The sequence below is a fragment of the Pithys albifrons genome, chromosome 9 (genome assembly GCF_047495875.1).
Source record: "Pithys albifrons albifrons isolate INPA30051 chromosome 9, PitAlb_v1, whole genome shotgun sequence".
Lineage (NCBI taxonomy): Eukaryota > Metazoa > Chordata > Aves > Passeriformes > Thamnophilidae > Pithys > Pithys albifrons.
In genome coordinates this window covers 29,572,861-29,593,069 of record NC_092466.1, presented here as the reverse complement: position 1 = coordinate 29,593,069, position 20,209 = coordinate 29,572,861, and the positions used below count along the sequence as shown (strand labels likewise).

General features: G+C 38.7%; 1 long non-coding RNA gene across 1 annotated transcript in view; it reads left to right on the top strand.

The window, feature by feature from the left end:
• Positions 1–3,927, top strand: part of LOC139675793 (uncharacterized) — a 50,834-nt gene extending 46,907 nt beyond the window's left edge. Inside the window, exon 3 of the long non-coding RNA XR_011698544.1 lies at positions 3,859–3,927. This is a non-coding gene — a long non-coding RNA (uncharacterized lncRNA). The remainder of the gene's footprint in view (positions 1–3,858) is intronic.
• Positions 3,928–20,209: the final 16,282 nt, after the last annotated feature.

Genomic DNA, 20,209 nt, shown 5'->3' with positions numbered 1-20,209 from the left:
AATATTTTGTATTACAGAAAAGTTTTTCAATGGGTTTTTCTCATTTACTTGGGGAAATGAGGGATGGGAAGATTGAGGGCCACAGTCAGATCTGCTATAGTATTAGGGCAATCCCATTATTATGTCTTCACGTGCTTTAGTTTCAGCAGCAATTTCTTGGGTTTGGGGGGAGATGTATGTTGGCTTTTTTTGTTTGGGGTTTTTTTAAGTCATAGGGAGGAGTTCAATATTCAGTGTTTGAAATGTAAATATTAGACTCCATGTACATTTACACTTTAAAGATCTATCTGCAGCTGTAAAATTAATTTTGCAATAAAGGGTGTGTTCCATTTCATTTTTTTGGTACTCTTTTGTAAGATTTTTCAATTTGTGAAACCTGGAAGTGTGCAATGCAGTGTGAGAGTCAGGGTGGAAGTATCCTGGGTTTATACCTTTTCTCCATCAATGTAACTCCTTTGACTGCAGCAGTCAAAGCAGCATGTGACTAGGGGAACATGTTTGTATAAATTGGACTATGTAAAGTAAGAATTTGAGGGCATGAATTTGTAAGGATTATTGTCAGAGCGAGATCAAGAGCTCCCACTTTTGTACCTCCTGCTGTTCTTAGGGAAAATGTAATTTTGGCAGCACTGGATATATAGGATAACAGAAAATGTTATAAAACACAGTACTGTACATGTTTAAGTGTTCAGACTGTTGCATGTCACTGGCAAACAAGCTTCAGATTTCTTCTGGAAAGTTTGTTGCTGGAAGAAGGCTCAGCAATGTGGTCTTGGCCCATTTGTCACAGTTCCTCAGGATGAGTGACTGCCATAACCTCACATGCCCACCTGCCTGCTGGCTCCCCGCCAAGGTCATTCCATGCATCCATCCAACTGTCATTCCAAATAAATTTTTTCTATGATACTGTCATGAGAAAGTGGATGACACCTCTGACAGGCATTTGCATGTGGGATATTTTTGATTGTGAGTGCATTGACAGGACATTGAGGGTCTCTGACTTATGCTAAATTTCTATTCTGTTTTGTTAGCTATGCTAAACCTGCCTAAACCCATGAAAAAAATAATTTTTTTAACAAAGTGGGAGGTTTTCTTTTTTCTTTCCATACAGAAGAACACATTGGCAGATTTCAATATGTGGGCAGATTTAAAGAGTAATAGAGGCACAAGAATTAAACAAGGGGAAAACAAGGACACAACAAGTCCATACTCAGCCAAGCAGTTCTGACCACGTCATGGTGGCCACAGTGTTTGTGCATTGAGTAGAGAGCAGTGACCTACTTTTTCACCACATTGCTGATCCCACTTTACATTTACTGTGTCACCTTCAGTACCTGATGGATATCAAACTTTTCACCTAAAACTGTATTAGATTACCCTGAATCATATTCCATTCTAGCCTTGGGGAATATTAATCACCATTTTATTATATTTGCTGAAGAAGTTGGAATTCATTATTGTAATTTTAAACTAAACTTTATGGAGTAACAATGAGATTGAACTAACATACATTTATTAATTAGAATTAGAGATAATTAGGAGGACAGAAAAAAAATATGCCAGCAATAGATTTTCCCATATGATTCTGAACAAAGTAGCATAGAGCCATCTCAATTACCTTACTCTGAGTACTTTATAAAATTCATTGCTCAGCATTTCAGAAGTTCTTTCATTGTGAAATACAGGTCAGATTGTGTTAGACTGGAATCTAATATAATGTAGCTCCTACTACTCCTTTAATTTCCCAAAGCACTTTACAAAGCAATAACAGGAACCAGTAGTGTGATACAGAAGCAGGTAAATCTATAACTTATTTGCAGTGGGCCAGTTCCAGGCTTGTTGTTAGCTCATGTAGCTCCACTGCCTGTGGTGTGAGGCTGATTTACACTAGTCAGGATTTGGTCCAAAGCCAAGGTGTGTACATGAAATGGCAAAGCATACAAAATACAGAAACAGAAAATGGTATCCAGTAGATACTATTTATTCATACTACTTTTTAGAGCCTTGTGATCCAACACCCACGGAATTTGCTAAGAGGTTTTGGCTCAGATCCCACATGAGAAGTAAGATCCTAAATTTTTCTCTGAAGGACACTAGCAAAGGGACAAATGAGCTTTCATTAAATGTCCCATCCACTACTTTTATAAGTGAAGGTGTATTGCAGGCACAATAAAGCATGTGGAAGAATATATATCATCATGTGCTCAGAGGAGAAAGATGGAAACACAGTATTGTTTCTAAAATTGTTTATAGTTTGCTCACCTAACAAATCACTGGCATTTTGCACTCTGAGAAGCGAATTTGAGGACAGGCTGATCTACCCAAGTACTTGCCTGATGTACATGCAAAAGTATCTGTACTCTCACTGTCTTTGAAGACCCTCACTGACAGAGAGCAAGAGTTGAATAAGAAGTTGTTCTTGGCACCACAACTATTTTTTTTTTGCCTGTTTTCTAACCCTCTTTCCCCACAGAAGGCAGCAGCTGTATGCTCATACATCAGGTACCACTGGTGTATAACGTCTCAGGAGTCCAGGCTTTTTTTTTTTAATATATTTTTATCTTTTTCACTGAATTAAGGGTTTGTGGATCACAACTCTGTCTTCCAATGTTAATACAAATCCAGTGGCCACTGCAGATAAACTGTAGTTTACAAATTACTCACACATTCTTTTCCCCACTGTTCTGTTTCTAACATAGCAGGTGCTGAAAGCCTTGCCTTTGACCTCCAGTGTAGTTGATATCTGAATCAAATACCTTCCATTGATTGTTTGCACATTTTCTTTCATGGATAGCATGATCATAAATATACCATAGGAAAAAAATGTGAGTCTTGTTTAGACATTTGGCATGAAATTTGCTTTGCTATAGACTACTTCAATATTATATGTACATAACATATTCCCTTTATCTGAACTTCAGATTGAACTTTCTGATTTGAAAAATAATATTGATATTATTTCAATGTACACTGTATATTTTGCTTATTTACTTTGGAACATCTTGGAATGGGGAATTGCTTTTTCTGTTTTTTTCCTAATAGTGTTATGGTCACTCATTTTCTACACTGAAACATTGATTTAAGAAACATTTCTCCTTCTTTGCAAAGCTGAACTATTTGTTACTTTTTTCATTTTCATAAATGTATGATCTGCATTTGAAAATACTGACTTTTGAGCAGGTGGTGTTTTTGTAGTCAGCTTTGAGGTTGTTATTGTTTTAATCTTAAAAATCAATAAGAGACACTGACTATTTGAGCTACATTGGCCAGTTTTGGTGGTAATGTCTGCTACTGGCATGTAAGGAGTAATTCAAAACTGATAGGAATGGGAATAAAAGTTAATTTGGTTCTCCAGAATTCGTAGAAAATGAAAAATATAAAAGGAAACCTTTATCAGGACTTGAACAGTGTGACTTTAATGGTTATCTCATACAAATATGGTTGCTCCTCTGGAGTGCATAAAATGAATTGTTTGGAACTAGTTTAAGCCAAGTCAGTGTCAAGACTACTGACAGCCCTCACCATAAGAGCTTGGTGTGGATGTGGCAAATAATAACCTCCTCACTAGCATGTATTTTCTGCGCTGCATGACTTCATGCATATTGAGGGAGTCAGCTGAGTTTCCCCATTTTTTTTCCCTTTGTAGGTGTGGGGGACATGGCATTCATGTGGCATGGATGTGCCTTCAGTGTCTTCCTTTAGCATTGACCACTCTGCTCTCAAATAATAAAAGCAAAGTTGGTTTGTGTTTGCATTTAGGAACAATCCCAAGTGCCAGTACAATTGCCAGAAGAGGGCTTGGTTTCACACACGTGCAATAGTGATAATCGTGTGCTTTTGTCTTGTCTTTAATTGCAGTCACAGAACCACAGGAGCCCAGGGTATGCTGAGCTGGAAGGAACCCACAGTGATCATCGAGTCCAACTGCTGGCCCTGCACAGAACCATCCCCAAGAGTCACACCATGTGCCTAAGAGTAAGTCAACTGCTTGATAATACTTCCTTCAGCTTTCCAAGTGAGTTCTATCTTTAGCATATTGGAAAAGTCGACTGACTTCAGCATTTTAGCTAGAGACTTTGGAATTTCTGATTATTTCAGCCTCTTCTTTATCAAAATGTCTACACATTCAGTCAAAAATATGAAGTGCTAGATCTATAGCACTGTTAGGTCTTCAGGGAAATGGGAAAGGAAGGAATCTCCTGTGGGAATTCCTCATGAATAGACAACAGCAGCATATCAGCTATTTTAGCTATTTCTTTGCAGATGGTTTGACAATCTGTTGCGAGTTATAACCCACCATCCAGTCTTCCCTCTCTGCTTTTCTTCTAGTGTTGATATCTCCAGGTATCTAGCTCCAAAAAATAGGCCAATCCACTTTGAATGACATTCTTTGTGTGATGAGCTTTCTACAGATACCCACTTACCAGCAGGGTGACTCCAAATCCTATTGTAATCTGCCAGGTAGAGATAGATAAATCTATTAGCCCAGGCTGGGCTTGTTTCATCATTGTGACAGCTTCCTGTGAGCCAGCATTCATCAGATTCCTTCAAAACAGCCAACTCCACATCATCTGACAGCTACATTTCCATGACTGGACACTGGGTTACTACACCTTCAATCTGCACCTAATTACTCATTAATAAGCCAGGTACTGATCCACTCCCAACCCCCCTCCCCCTGAGCCCATTGGTTTTTTAATTTTTTTTTTTAAATTTTAAATTGATTACTGGATTTTTATTGTGATACTGAAGTGATGGCTAAAATTACTGCCATGAATATTTTTGCATGAACTTCCTGACAATTTTGTCAATCAAAATTCAATGAAAACCTAAATAATCTTTTGTTCCTTATTAAAATACAGTGGACACATCCAGTTAAGCACAACAACAGGTTTCTGTCTAAAGAGGGGGCAGAAAGATTACTGTGCTATTGTACATGCTGCCACACTCACTCTGGAGATCACATCAAACACAGGTATAAGCACTCTTACTACAGACTTACAGCTATTTTGCCTCTCTGTCTGCTATGTTAAAATGCAACAAAAATAAAAGGTCAAACAATGAGGGAACAAATCCTGCTTTTAGCCACAATTTTAAGATACTGTGTTTTCAGCATTGCACTATGTAAAATACTTAAAATATGTATATCTCAGTGTGTTGCTTATGGAACAAAAACCAATATTACTGCTTTGATTCACTCACCTGAGAGGATAAGTGAGTATCTGCATGGCATCCATGTGAGCTTTGCTGGTGCCCAGTGCTAGAAGGCTCTCCCGTGAATTCCTACTGAATATGTATCAGCTTTAATCCTGGGGGAGGGTCAATTCTTCATGAAGTATTTTAGTTCTTCAGAGTTTTCTGTCTCACTCAAGTCAGAGTCATGAGCCTTTTTCTACCTCCTTTTCTACTATTCAAGTCACTGAAGTTAATTTTCCACCTTCAAATCACTTTGTTGAATAATCATGAAATCTAAAATTAAATAAATTATTTTAGTTCTTTACAGATGGAAAAATGAGCAATGTTGACAATCAGAGCATTGGCTCTTCACTAGAAGGGTGTACTTAGCAGAGTGTGTTCCCATGCAAGTTTTGATCCCACGGGAACCAACAGTCCCAGTGGTTTCAGCTGCAGTGAAATGTCTCAGCTTTGCAGCTCTTTGTGGCTGCAAATCTATTAGCAAAGACATAAGATCATTGCATCATGCCAGGTTGAAAGTATATCAAGGCAAGATATTTTCCTCTTACAGAAGAAAGCAGCAGACACCTAAGAGTAATATTTTCAAGTTATGTACTCCAAAATTTCTAGGAGTTGTAGCTTAAATCTTGAAATGTGTATAGTGCCTGCATGGAGCGAAATCTCAGTGGATTTTTTTTCCAGTGTATTACTTTTCAAACTCACATAATTTTTTAGCATCTCCAACATCCTGTGGTAATGAGTTTCACAGTGTTAATTGCCTTTTGTGTGAACTTTTTTCATATGCTTTCTAAAATCTGCCATCTGTTTATTTAATTCCCCTTAATCCTTGCATTAGAAGAAAAATGAATAATTGTCCTCTGTGCACTTTTCCATTCCTCCATTGATTTTCTAAATCTCTGTTGTCTCTTCCTCCCTTATCTCCACTCCAAATTGAAAAGTCTTAATCTGCTTAGCCCTTCCTCATATAGGAGAACTGTTCCTTACCCTGGTAAGATCACTGCCTCAGCTAGCTATGCAAATAGAGATTGCAGCAAGTTTAAACCACTATTTTTTTTCTAATTAATGCTGGCTATAATGTTATATGAGATGTAACAGCTCTGTGGTAAATATTTACCTTCAAAATTTTTTTAGTAGTTGATGTCTCTTAAATATTCTGTGCAGTGAGGGGAAGAAGTGCTCTTAGTCTCCAACTGTTGCATAAACACTTTTCAGCCCCAGGATCCTGAATTGATTGGAGGTACAGCTTAGAGCCTGTTGCTCTCTGTATTAATCCACAGATTTCATCAGAGATCATATTCCTCAGGCAGGAGACTTCCATGGAAAGCAGAGGAAGTGGAAGAAGTATTGTGGCTAATTAGCTAATGACAAGAATATCAATTACTTCACTATTAAAGCCACTGTTTCTTCATACCAGTAGAGGGAACTGCCTCATGAGCAGCAAAACCTGATTCATGATTTCTAGCATCTGTAGTTAACCCATGGCCCTTGCCTTTTTCTGTTCAGCTCTGGCAGCAAGGATCCATTCTTCCTGCCACCCTCCCAGAGCAGCAGATTCTTCAGCTGTGCTTGGTCATCTCAGGGCAGATCAAGTTCATCCTCTCCATAGGTGTTCAGAAATTAATCTGGTCCATTTTAAGCTACAGTGTCTTTAAATGTGATCCAGACACACTTTCTAAAATGTAAACTTTGCTTTTTTGGTGGTTTTAAAAAAATCTGATTCAAAGAACAGTTTGATATTAACACATGACAGCACTCCTTACACTTATAGTCCACAGCGGACATGGGAAAATAATTGCGGCTTTTGAACCCGAACTCACAGGCCTGTGTGGGAATCTGTCTACTAGGAGGAACAGGATTGTATCAGCTTTCTAGGGCAGTCACTACACAGCAAAACTGTTGTAAACCTTCATTTAAATTCCACCTCAGGAATGTGCTGTGACAAAGCAAACATGACACCAAAGCCATTTCTGTACATGAAGATGCTGAACAATCCTCTCCTGCATGGAGCTTCCAGGCTGGGCATCCCCTCAGCACCACTGCTCCAATGGGCAGGAGTTTGTCCCCAGCTGTGCTGGACACAGAGAGGCGTCAAACTGTCAAAGCACGAGGGTGTTCTCTGATTTGTGTTTCTTCAGGAAACTGTCAGTGATCTGCACTCCATGTGTGTGGCATCTGATGACTCTGGAGCAGAAAGAGTCAGGGATGAGCAACGTGGCAGGGAAAGGCCATGTGCTGTAATTCACACAGAGGGTGTAACATATGACAGCTTGCAAGTAGATAAATAGAGACTGATAGAAAAGCAGAAGTTGGCTTTCTCTATTGATCTGAGTGGTAGAAGGAAACTCTCCAACATCTTCATAGGACACTCTTTTTTTTTTTCTCTTAGTTTGAGGGATTAAGTTCTCATCAAAGTGAAAAACAGCTAAAAAGAAAGAAAAAAAAACAAAACCAAAAACAAGTATCAACCAAACAACACAAACATGGACATGGATATAGACTGGAAAAAAAAATTATATCAGCCCAGAAGTGGAGAAGACAGTACTGTGGCTGTACCTTTGAGATATGCACCTTGCCTTGAACTTCTTATTTGTGGCTCCCCAGGTGTCCACCAGAACACTTCAGTGCTGATATGCAACACAAGCCTGAAGTCCTGGGTCCTCCCTTCCATTGATCATACTTTTGGTAAGGGAAACTTTTAGTTATTAAAGCACCTGCACTCATTTTCACTTATGACTTGAGATGGAATATTCAATTTAAATCTTAAAATCTGGCAGTTAAAAGATGTCAGTCTAATTGATTCAGTACTCAGAATGGCTTCCCTTTCATTTCCAAGCAAGGGTTCAGATTGATTTTTATTTTTAAATCTACATCACTGTGTCTACCCTGCTATGAATTACAAAGAACTTCCTTGACTGGTTCCAATCCATTCTAATCTGTCAGTCTTCAGCAGAGATTGCAACTATAGGCACTTGAAATTAGATTAATTTCTACTCAGGAGAAAAGAAATTGCTGTTTTATTGTTATCATCTGTGTCAGAACTTTGCTTTCTGAGCACCTTCTGGGTCAACCATTACCACCAGCGCCACAATTGTGCTCCTTCTCAAGTCTTATCTGATTAACAGCAGGATTAGATTGATCTGTTTAGTACTGTGGGTAATGCCTGTCAATGTTTGACCAGAATTATCATATTCTGACCATGGCAAGAGAAGCAGGACAGCGGCTCAGGGTCTCTGTGGTTGTCAGGGTGCTGGTGGTACCCCACAGGTAGGGGTTTATTATTTTTTTGGCCTAGAACATTCATTGCCAGTCATCACTGCCTCCTCCCACACTCCTATAGATTAAGTGGGGTGTGACCCTGAAAGTGTTTGTCTTTTGACTTCCATGGGTCGTGGTGGGATGTATAGCTCTGCTCTGGATACCTAAATCATATGTTTTGTGTTCCTCCTTATGCTGTCTGGTTAAATCTCTTAGTTTTAAATCTATGACTGCTCAATCAAGGGAACAAAGGAGAAAATGCTGACTGCATTGTAAAACTCTCTGAGCTGTGAGGCTCATAGATCAGCTTTATTTGAGCAGTAACACTTTTTGGAAAAGCTACTGGCAATATATCCCTGGGTTAGATGTGTGTTGAATGTATAATTTCCTTTCTACCTCTTCCAAAATGATGCAGATTGAATAGCAACCCAACACTGCTAATAAGCCCTTTTTCCTGTAAGGACAAGATGTTCTGTTCCTCCTGCTGGAGAGTAGCTTTGCTTATGCTGGTGGTCTTTTAAGTTTCAAGAGGATTTCTGGGAGAGGAAGGCACCAGTAGGTAGTATAGCACAACTTTAGTTTAGAGATGGTAAAGGTTATCTGCTGGTCAGAAGTCAAATTAATTACCTTCATATTTTATAACTCACTAGCTTTTCTGCTCACCTTCAGGTTAAGCTGGTGTGGCTTGTAAGAAAAATAAAATCAGAAAATAAAACTACAGCATGAAGTTGCCTGCAAACTCAATCATTTGCCTCTGTAGGAGGTTCCCACACCTGCCTGATGACAGGTAGTGAACAGAAGGAAAATCAATATATCTGGATCTGTTTTTTTTTCATATGACTGGACCTGTGCAATACAGGGAGGAAAGCTGAGCAGAAAGGTGGCAAGCCAAACTATATTATTTCTGGATGAAAACTAGTTTTCTGTGAACAAATGAAAATAATCCTTTTAGCACATTCTCACTGGAAATGCCGCTCTTTCAGGTTAAGGTACTGTTGTGAATTGGAGCTCCACTGAATTTTAAGGTAGTAGAAGCTGAGACACTGGACCTGCATACATAACCTAAAAATAAATAGTGCTGCCTACACAAGATTTTGCCTCTATTGAATTTTAATCTCGCAATACAAAGTAGATTTCACAAGAGGAAGAAAATCTTAGGAAATTTTGAATTCAATTTGTTTACGTTTCATTCCTGTTAGACATTCCATATCCATAAGCATCAGCAGGTAGAGCTGCATTCATGTTCTTTCCATGTTCTAGGATGTGGGAGAATATTTGTGGCTTGCAGTGAACAGAAGATATTTCTGGTATCTTTCATGTAGTCCTTTTTTCTGCATGGGACATTTGTGATCCATGAGCTCATTGTTTAGGAGCAAAAGGTTTTTACAAAGACTTTATTACTTGCTGAATTTCATTTCCTCATTCAAGAAGTCCATTGAATAAATATTTACTGAACAGTAAACTATATTCAGAGTGAACTCAAAATAATTAACAACATTGAAATCTGAACAAGACAAACATGCTGAGGTTTGATTCAGTCTTGGAATGGTTTAAGAGTTCTTTTCTTTAAGCACAGAGAAAGACAATTTGCATTAGTGAAATGCAAAATAGAGAAATTAATCAAGAAACATTTTCTGAATAATATTCTACCAGCTCAACTTATGATGGATTTGTTGTTGACAATAATGCAAGATTAGCATGCACAACAATTCCATCTTCCTGTAACAGATCCATGACGGGTTTGAGCAGGAGCATCTGGCAGGAGAGAATCTGTAGCAAATCAGAAGGATTCAATTACTGGAATGCTGTTTGAGAAGAGCTGGACTTCAGAAATGAACATCAATCAGGGAACTCTGGAGATGAAAACAAAGTCTTGGGAAAAGCCTGAGTGAATCTCAGTCAACATCATGGCATAAAGATGGATTTATAATTTCAGGGCTTTACATCTCCATGAGTGCTATTTCTGCAGTATTGAAGAAATACAATGAAAAGTTGAAATCAAAACGGTTTCTTTAGATACGCTATTATCAAAAGATCCCTGCTATTCCTCTTTTCTTACCTTGACAACCCCATTTCTCTCTCGAGTTATTGGGCCTTGTAATACTCTCTTCTTGTTAGTCAAAAGTGCCATGCTGAAAATAAATAAGTAAACACATATCATTGCCACCTGAAGGTTCAAACACTCTCTACTTATCATTCCTTTTAAGCTGCTGACACCACTCCATATTTTGCCTACCTACACCTGTGGATCAAATTCTGATCTAAGGTACTTTGGCTTACTTTGATCAGAGACGCAGCAGCTCATGTTCTGTGCTCTGCTTTTGCCAACTGGAACATTTAGGAGACAAAAAAAAGGGAAAAAAACCCTTGATAATGAATTTCCAAAAAGAGCCCAGAGAAATGTTCTGGCCATAGAAAGCACAAAAGAAGGATCAGAGTATAATTCCAGTTGTTGGTTGTAGCAGCAAGATTGAAGTTTTCCAATGATTCCTTGTGCTGTATTTTCCATGATGGCACTGTGCTCTGGTCACCTCTCCTGTAAGCAGAATCACTCCTGTGATTGACCATATCTGTTAGTTTTGAGTATTAGTTATTTTTATTGCAGAAAAGCAACAAAAATACCAATTCCAGGTGCCATTGACAGGTTATACATTTACCAGTGGTGGTCAACAGTGGAGAAATGCATTTCCAACTTTAGCTGTATGAAAGTTCATCACTCAAGTGACCTAACCCAAAACAAGCGTTACCTCCTTCCTCAGTTCTTCATGTGGTCAGTGGCAGAAGGGAGGTGGCTACAATGACAGCTTAGTACCCAAGAGAAGTGAGTTGCACATCCTCCAGAGGTGTGACAGCAGGCAGGTACTTTAGACCAGACATTTAACTTCCCAATAGGTAAGATTAACCTGGTTTTAGGCATGCAAGGGCTGGCACACAGCCTGAGAACACCATCCCTGAGTATTTTGATCCCAGTTAAGGGGACAAATAACATCCTCAAATCTTACAGCAGAAAGAACTCTTGTTAGAAGGCAATGCTAACACCTGCTGTAATCTTTTTCTGGTGAAATTAATCCCTACAAGGCACTCCAGTAAAGCTCTATTCACAACCTGTATTTTTCTCATATCCTCTCAACAGGATTGAGCAGACATCCAGTGGTTCTCTCTCCAGCAGTTTGGCATTCTTGGCATGTAAATAATTTCAGCAGTAAATTTTGAGATCTTGTGATTTCTTTAAAATCCATTGCACTTTGGGCATATGAAACATGAAGAGTTAAGGAAACTGTTAATTAGAAACTGTAATGAGATAAGGAAGAAGCAGTCAGTAGTCTGCAGCGTAGTAAGAAGGTCAAACAGTTAAAGGTGCTTGTTACCTTTTGGTGTAACTTCTTGGCTTAGTGACTCATCATCTTAATGTGAATTAGGTCCATTAAAGCCACAGCAATCTGAGAGGAGAACAGCAGCTGTTCCTAATAATCCATAGATTATCACTGTAGCATAAAAAGGGTTGCTGGTTATACATAGAAATACCTGGGTTTCTACCTTACAATAAAATCTCCAAGTGAAGCTACTGTGAAAGTAGATTTTTTCTTTTTTTTTCTCTTTGCTTTCCTGCTATATTTTAAAGCTACTATGATTTCTTAATGTTGGACCTCATAATAAGAGAAGTAGTGAGCATGATAGGGAGAAATGAAGCCAATGATTTCAGAGGAAGGAAAAAAATCTCCCAAAGATAAACCATGTATTCCAAACTGGTAAAGAATTGACTGCAGTAAGATAAAGAGACTATAAAAGATTAATAACTCAAAAGTACAAGTAGAATCCAAACATCCAGTTTAAAGATAAAATCTGGAGTCAAATTATGTGTGTTGATTGGGATGTGTACACTTTAAGGCCTTTTGGTCAAAACTATTGAAAAACAAATATAGTTCTATAAAATATAAAGTACCTTTCCTATTTTTCTTACAAAACTTATTATATTGACTCTCTCAGCATATCTGGTTTATAAACTAACAAGTACTAATGTTACAGGAAGACAAAGCAAGCTGACAGCACTTCATGTGCTGTTTCATCCACCACAAGATGAAGACATCCGGCTAAACATCACTCATGTCATTCCTTCTCCTGATGAACCTGAATTGTCTTCAGCTTTTGCATGTATGTAATGTCTGTTGCAGATGATGATGTGTTTTTCACATGATGCAAGTTTAAGACTGCAGTAAGATGACTTTCTAACCCAAATCATATGACTGCAAGTCAAAGTGTAGGCTGCAAAATATTACTTGCTCAACTTGTTACCCAATGAGCTAAAAAAAAGGTCAGGGACAGTTCAGCTACATATAGAGAAGGTGTATTTTCCAGGCAGAAGCAGCAAGACTTTTCTTGCTCCTGCTAATTACATCAGGCACTCAGAGGCTGTAGGGGTGGGGAGACTCCGTCCTCTCATCTCTCCTGGTAAAAGGGCTCTGTTTTAAACCTGCAGTTTCATGTTTCCCACCTTTCTAACATGGTGGCTACTCGTGGCTGCTCAGAGCTCTAGGGATCAGATCAGCAGCACTGTGCTGGTTTAAAGATAAACCGGCAGGAGAAATGGACCCACCACAAGAGAGATTATAAATCAAGAGTTACAATTTAATGAAAGATATTACAATAAATACACTGACACAAAGAGAAATTGCTTTCAACTCACAAAACCCACCAGTATAACCTGGTGTCCCGGGGCACAAACCCAAAGGGGTTTGTTAGCCCTTGTGCTGAAACCCACGTGGTTTCCCCCGGGTCCAAAGCAAAAGGAAGTGAAGAACCTGTTGGTGCAGGTGATGACTGTAGTCTGGTCAAGAGTGGTGATCTCCTCCTGTCAAGTTCCTGCTGCTCCTCTGGTTCCAACAAGTGGTTCCCAAGGTCTTATAACCTCCCCCACTTACGCACCCTCAGGGAGCACCCAGTCCTTTCCCCAGCGTGGGGACTCACACAATGGGTGATTAACTCTGGAGTCATGGGGTATCCCTGAACTGTTAATGGCCCATGAGCAGCCATGCCCCCTCAGGCTGGGTGTGAAGGTGCCAATGACTCCCTGGACAGCTGCTGCAAATGGTCCATTGTCCTTGGTAAATGAATAGAGGGGGTAGAATACACAGCTTTGATCACCCCCACACAGTGATAACTGGTCTCACCTGCTGAACTAGGACAATCACATAAACCCCATTTTAACACGAGAAGGTGCCTAACAAACAGGTATTTAATGCTAATTGCAATGAGAATTTCTCCAGGGCTAATGGTAACCAATAACCAAATTACTGTTCTGAGCAATGAGGATTCACCCAGGGATCTGGCATAAAATTAATTTTCTTTGTGAATCCTTGGTTTGAGTTTCTTATTTTTCATGCCAGGGAAAAATTAATTGCATGATATATATAATTTTTGCCATGTTACCAGGTGGCTTTTTTCCCCCAATAGCTTTTTCCTTTCTATATATTTGGAAAGTCAATTAAGTAATAAAATACCTTTAAAAGTACAAGTGACCCTCTATTAGCCAGACATTTTCTAATAAGAACCAAATTATCTCCTACTGAGTATCACACCAATACACCTGCTTTCTCAGGAAAATTTACATTAATATAGATAATTCAATCTTGACTTGATATAAAAAGTGAAATAATATTTTCAACTACTGATAACTATCTCTTTCAAATTATAATAGGTAGGAAAGAAGGAGATGTTGTTATAAACTGTTCCATTCCAAACGAAAAATAGATGAGGCTGCACTGAAGTTTGAAACACTGAAAACTATATTAAGAAAATTATCATAGAATATTAAAATCATAATAAAAATTGGATTTTAAGTGCAAATACCAGTTATTTTAATTCAGATATATTAATATTTAATTCCCAACTGATGCAGTATTGTCTAAAATGGAATATTCTGACATTACACCAGCAGAACCTAAGGTATTTTTTTTCTCTCTCTAAGGACGTTGAAGATTTAACTGTAACAGACACACATTTTACTTGCAACAAAATAATGAGGAGTGCCTTGGTTCTCCTTATAACCCAGTTATAATGAAACTTTCTCTAACCCAGTTATTCTTTCTGGTTTTCTGTTCCAAAGAGCCCCCAAATGTAGTTCCGAATTACTCAAACAACATTCATAAAGGTTACCCATAAAGCTGTGTAGAACTTTCCAGGTGTGCAACACCTGTGTCTTACCTCATGTGCAATTTCCCTGAGGTCCTTCCTTTACTTTTACGCTACAGAAAAAGTAGCAGTTAAACAAAAACACTTAAGGCAGAGTAAAATGTGTAGTGACTGTCCCCCTACAGTGCAGGGAATTCCTGGTTCTCAGTTTACTGACATTAGCCTTTTGTAAGAAAATTGTGGCTTCACCTTCAGAAATTCAGCTAGATACAGCATTGGAAAAAAGGTGGAAAAGCATAGTTTTGTAAACAAGTGCCTATGGAGGTTTTTAAAAGACCATTCAATAGAATATATAGCTCTAAACTGTAAAAATAACATTATTTTATGTAAAGAATTTACTGGCAATATGGAAACAGAAGTTCTAAAAGGGACTGGGGAAGGAAGAAAGAAGAAATGTGTACTGAGTGATGGGTAGCTGCATACTTTTAATGCTTCCTAGCAGCTGCCTTCAGTGTCTGTGCAGTGCTCAAGTTATAAGTTCAAAGATTGATTAATCATCCATTCAGTTATACCATAAAGTTTTAGAGTTTTTCCCTTGGTAATGTCTGGAACATTTGGGGGGGAAAAAGCAGGCAATTTACAAAGAAGGACAAGGAAACCTGAATAGCTGTTATGATTTAAAACCAAGCATTTACTGATAAAAGCTGCCTACTCACTTTCAAGTACTTTGATCACAGAGGATTGAGGGAGTTGACTGTGGTATATCTTACCTTATTGAACTTCCCTAAACTGGGGCATGCCAGTCCTGTGAGCCATTAAGTGTTTCTTGGTGTGACGTGTATTATCAGCATGTGTTAGTTTAGTAAAAGATGCACTTTCATATTCAAGACTTCTGAAACGTTAAGAAAGAAAAAAAACCAACAAAACATAAAAGGTAGAAATTAGAGCTATGCTAATTCAGGCTAAAACATAACAGCTGAAAAGCTGAAGGAAAGTATTTTGAGGACTTTATATTTATTGTTGTGGTTTAACCACAGCTGGCAACTAAGTACCCCATCCCCTGTGTGAAGGAGAAGCGGGGAAAAAAGCCAAATTCATGGATTGAGATAAGAGCTGTTCAATAATTTTAGTAAAATATTATCATCGTAATAATGGTGATAATAATAATGAAAAGGAGAGAGTGAGTGGAATAAAAACCCAGAAAGACAAGTGGTGCCTGTTACAGATTCTCCCCACCCTCTGTCTGATGCCCAGCCCAGGCCCCAGCAGTGATTGGTGTCTCCCAGCCAACTCCCCCCCATGTATATACTGGGCATGATGCTCTGTGGTATGGAATATGCCTTTGGCTAGTTTGGGTCAGCTGTCCTGGCCATGCTCCCTCCTGGCTTGTTCACCTGCTCTCTGGCAAAGCATAAGAAATTGAAAAGTTCTTGACTTGGACTAAACAGGACTTGGCAATAACTACAACATCACTATGTTGTCAGTGTTATTCTCTTATTGAATCCAAACCACAGCACCACAGAAATACTAGGAAGAAAAATTAACTCTATCCCAGCTGAAACCAGGACACTCATCCAGGTTTAACCCTGATAACAAATCTAAGTTCTTTATGAAAATAGTTAGGAAAAGACATAGAACAGAAATAGTTTTTCAGGTGTCAATGAAGAATGCAACAGAACTGTGCACTTGAGACATCACTGTGTCTTGAAGGCCATCATCTGGACATTAGCCATAATCATTCTGCATCCCCTTGTTCACTGGAACTCTTGCATGGGAAATCTAATTTTAAGTGCATCCTTGACATTTTCTCCCTCAGCAATAATTTGACATTTCCCACATCTTATTACTTATGAAACCTGACATAATGTCAGTCTTCTACCATGAACCTTCAGCCACTTCAGTTTTCCTCCTACTTAATTACAGCCATGATTGAAGTAGAATTCTTAGCTGCTCTTGTACAGCAAGCACACTTATAGATAAATTATGACATATCCAGATCTTGTTTCTAAATATATTAGATTATTAATACAAAGACAAATATATATATTTATGTATATTTGGCTGTGGATGCATGAATGAACATGTATGTAAACATTTTGCAGCATGTGCATCTTTGACAGCAAAAAACTGCTCTATTTACTTTTCACTCTTGTTAAGGTAAACTCTTTCAAAATTATATACATCAGCACTTTGCAAAATACAACTGGATTTCAGTTGCCACAGCTCACTTGTGGCTTGGCTACCCCTTTGCAGGTGAGGATTTACCCAATAGAAAACTATGCCCTAAACAGAAATGAAAGTAGTGTGACTAATTTGTAGCAGATCCTTTTAACTATTGTGCTTTGATGCAGCATTATCAGAAAGATAAAAAAAACCCAGACCTTCTGTGGTTGTGTGATCTCTAGAATTTCAGTCTTAGCACCTGCAGCTTTTGGTACTGCTTTTGGCTATTTGGGAAGCATTAAGTAGTAATGAATACGTTATCTGACTTGTTTTTCCATAAGCAGAACTCATGTAAATGGTCTGATAGTAAGGCAGTGCTGACAAAAATGCATGTAGTGACAAGTTATACTGCTTCTCTGTACAAAAAGCCGTGGAAATCTTCAGGAGCTTCCTGTGGATAAATGTCTGTGACCAGAGACACATGGATAGGGTCATGGTAGTGGAGTAGAGGCCTGTAATGCTCAAAACAGGGATAACAAATCCTATTCTCACTCTGCTGCTCTGGAGGTTGCTCTGTCCTGGGTGAGATCCCAGTCTTTGGGACACCTTGGCTGAGCTCCAAGGGTGGCTGGAGAAGCAGCAGTGTCTGTCTTGCACTTTGCCACTTTCCCTAACTCCAGAATTCCTGCTGCTTCCTAACAACAGTGTGAGCCCTCCTGGCTGATCCGGGTAGCCCATAAAACTGCATCGAGCTTTTTCTCCTGTTTTAGTCTCACAGAAAATCCAAACCCTGGTGGATTTACTTCCCAGAATAGATTCTTTATTGTGCTGGTTGGGGATTTTGAAAAGTTTACCTGTGCTCCAGATTCAGGCAGTGACACATCTCCTTTAGCCACAGGAGCAAAACAAGATATGCTGCTCAAGTATTTTGGGATAGGGAGCTGGCGAGGGAGTCTCAAACTTCAGGGACAGGCTGGTTGGCTGGAATAGCTGGGCTCTTGTCCATCTGCTGAAGTGGCAGAGTGCCTGTTTAAAAATTACTCAGCACTACAAAAGTGGATTGTGCACTGTAGGTGAAAAGGGAAACTTAACCATTCATATCTGTCTTTTAAAAGAACAAGCGTTTCTCAGGGAATTCTAATTGAGTTCCTTTACACCTATGTATGTGTGGATGGGTGTGTATGTAAATATTTATGCTATACATATGTGTGTGTGTGCATGTGCATGCACAGGCATATATGCCTTGTTTCCTCAAGATATAGATTGCTTCCAACATTTATGTTCTTCTCTAACTTCAGTCCTTAACATTTTAGATCCTTGTTTCTCTGCCTTCATTTGTAGCCATCGGTGAGTGCACTGAGTCAGGACTCTTCCTTGCACTTTGAGTCCTGCTCACAGTACTGGAGCCCAGTAGTTCCATTCCACAATTAGCCACGCTCCTGCCCTGGCCTGCAAAGACTCTCTCCCCATTCCATTGGAATGTCATTGCTTCCAACTGACTATTGAAGCTACATCAGGATGGGGAGCATGGCTTCAAAAATTAACTTCTGTGAGGTGTCAGCCTGAAGGCATGGCAGAAATCTATAAAGTACTATTACTACAGTGTGAAAAACCTTTTTGAAGCTGTTGAGCTCCACAATCCAACTTTCATATGGACATAGTAATTGAGAAGTTGGGGGGTTTATACTGACTGTTCTGTAAAATCGAAATTTTTTCCTTTCCCTGGTGACTGAACAGAAGCAGCTGAGACTGAATTTTTTTCCCTTACTACCATCACTCACTTTTCATCTAAAAATGTCAACTGAGTTTCAGAGTGAAGTCTGAATTCATCTGGTCAAATTAACCTTCTCAATAGTCTTAAAGCGAGAGCTGACCTTTGCTGAGGTATAACTTACGTCAAATGCTTTAAGGAAATCTTTAGAACGTACAGATTGTTCTGCAAGGGAGCTGCTGTCTTGAAATTTGGAACACTATTTGTTATGTCCAGAACTTGAATTTTGTCAAAATACAACACAAAACCCAGTAATATTTTCCTTGCATCCTGCAACAGAATCTTTAAATAGAGCCTCAGTTTACAATGTAACAAAAACTTTCAAACTGTGAACCTGTTTGTTCATCTTATCTGATTGGTATATTATGCACTAGATTTCAATTTCAAGCATAAAGTTTTCTCCTCTGTCTATAAAGAATTAATCTGGACAATTATTTTATTTCTTGACTCAGCATTTTGAGAGGAAAGGAAAAGCTGTGAGGAATCCCTGCGTATCCTAGAACAGGGAAAGAACTAAAATCATAAGTGTCATCCATGGCATTTGAAGACTGAACCCAGTATTTTGCAAGCTCACTGCTGAATTGTATTTTATATAGCAAATGAAAATGAGGAAAAATACTGGTGGAAATGATAGAAGATCTAAATTTGACACAATCATGTCTGGTCTTAGGGCTTTTTTTAGTAATTACAATGCTCAGGGCATCACTGCTATTGTGTCCCAAGTCCTACCTGTTCGATGCTTTGTTCTTTTTGGGATTGAAATCGGAGTAAATGTTGGTTCTTGACTAACCTTCATCAGTGTCTTATATTACTGGGGCTTTGTAAGGAAAAGATACCCAGGGTCAGCTGCAAGAATTCATTCAGATTAAATCATACGCATATGACATACTTGTTTTAAAAGCACAAGTTATAGGAGCTGCAGGTTCTTTGCTATTCTCAAACACCTGTCCCACTTTTTCTCCCAAGACTACAAGTGGCTGTTTAAAACATTCCAGGAGCATAGAAATACATCTGTAAATGCTGCTCTGCACTCAGAAGTGTTTATGACATTTTCCTTATACTAAAAATCTTGAATAAAGGGTTATTTCAGCAACTTAAAACAGAGGGGGTGATGCAGAAATATAATTGTCCCTTCAAAAATCTCAGTAAGAAGTATACGCTACAAAGCAGCAATTGCAAATAACCTGAGAAAACGAGATGAATTTATTTTCACATATTAATCAAAAAACCTTTAAGTACAGGACAGTCTTGAGAAGTGGATAGTAAAATTGAAGAAAGGAATAACATCTGTCCATCTTGCTGCCTAGATGAGTTACACAGTTAACAAATTTGCATGTCACCTGTGCAATGGAAATATGCCTGTTTGTTCTCTGAGCTGGTGGGGCTTATTGTGAAAGACACTAGAAAATCTGTGAGGGCTGGCATGAGTGTATGTGTGTCTGTATCTATATGTGCAAGCAAAAGAAGGCTACAGCATTTAAGAGCCCTTCTTGTTCTCCTTCAGTGTAAGAAAAGGAGATAAGCAGTGGTTTGTTTATTTTTGCTCGTATATATGGGGATCATGAAGGTCAAAGCAGATTTCATCTGTGTTACAACTCAGAGTAGCAAAGAGGAGTTATTGGTACCAGGTTTTAGTATCAATTTGGAATTTGGAAACCACAGAGATGGACTGAGCATTACACAAAAAAAATGAGC